Below are 1,241 nucleotides of genomic sequence, written 5' to 3'. Positions count from 1 at the left end.
GATAATGTATGGAGTTTCTGGGACAACTTCAAGTATTTGCATCATTGAGTGCAAGAAAGAAAAGACAGAGCAAGAAGTTGAATACCTATCTGGAAAAATAATGACAGAAAATTTTCCTAACCTGGTGAAGGAAATAGACATACAAATACAGGAAGCACAGAGTCCCAAACAAGATGAACCCAAAGAGGTCCACACCAAGACACATCATAAATGAAATGCAAAAAAAACAAAGAGAGAATCTCTTTTTCTCATGCGTCAGTTAGTTTGTACTGTACACATACAATTATAGTCAAAAGATGACTCTGGACAAGATGTAGCCCCTCCATTTCCATGATTAGCTCACTGCATTACAGTTAACCAAGTTTATATTCCTCCATGAAGTGTGGTTCTCCCATTAGTTCACTTTGTGATGGGTCAATAAGAATATCTTCAAATCCAATAGTCTTGTCATTACCTCTCAAAATATCCAGTAAAAGTTTGAGCTTGGAAGGAATGGAAGACGTTGAAACTGTTGCACTGCCTTGAATTCCATTTGCAGTTTTAGTGGAGCAAACAAACCCTGGATGTTTCCCAGTGTGGAAGAATTCATTTTATCTTGGTTGAGCTGGACATTTTTTTCTGATAATTCAGGAGGGCGGCTGGGCAAAAGTTCATTTTATACACAAGTAAAATCTTTTCACAGAAGATCATGACTTTCCAAAGGTCCACTTGCTGAAAGTTGAGTAACTGGAATACTACTGTCCTTAATCTGAAATCCAAGTCCTCTGGTATTCATTTTCAGCTTGCTGGGTGAACAGGCTCACAGCACCCTTACCCTCAGCCAGCCCCACCACTCACTTCCATTTCTGGGGAAAAGAGAGGATCTTAAAAGCAGTTAGTTACCTACAAGGGAGCTCCCATAAGACTGGCAGCTGATTTCTCAACAGAAACTTTGCAGGCCAGAAGGAATGGCAAGAAATATTCAGTGATGAAAAAAGCAAGGACATAAGACCAACATTACCAAGCAAAGCTATGGTAAGGACATAAAGGAGTTCATTACCTCCAAACCAATATTACATGAAATGATAAAGGGTGTTTTTTAATAAGGAGAAAAAATGATAAAAAATTGAATAATAAATGACAATAAATACATATCTATTAACAATTGAATCTAAAAAACAAAATAAATACAGAACAGACATAGACCCATATATACAGAGAACATTTTTCTGGTTGCCAGATGGAAGGATAGTTGGGGTGAT

At 37.5% G+C, this 1,241-nt stretch overlaps 1 pseudogene; it reads right to left on the bottom strand.

Moving 5' to 3' along the window:
* Window positions 1-297: 297 nt before the first annotated feature.
* On the bottom strand, window positions 298-775 carry LOC114495692 (annotated as a pseudogene).
* Between the last annotated feature and the right edge of the window lie 466 nt (window positions 776-1,241).

Source organism: Phyllostomus discolor, chromosome 4 (genome assembly GCF_004126475.2).
Source record: "Phyllostomus discolor isolate MPI-MPIP mPhyDis1 chromosome 4, mPhyDis1.pri.v3, whole genome shotgun sequence".
Classification (NCBI taxonomy): domain Eukaryota; kingdom Metazoa; phylum Chordata; class Mammalia; order Chiroptera; family Phyllostomidae; genus Phyllostomus; species Phyllostomus discolor.
Note: the sequence above shows the minus strand (reverse complement) of the source record. Positions and strands in the feature narration are given on the sequence as shown.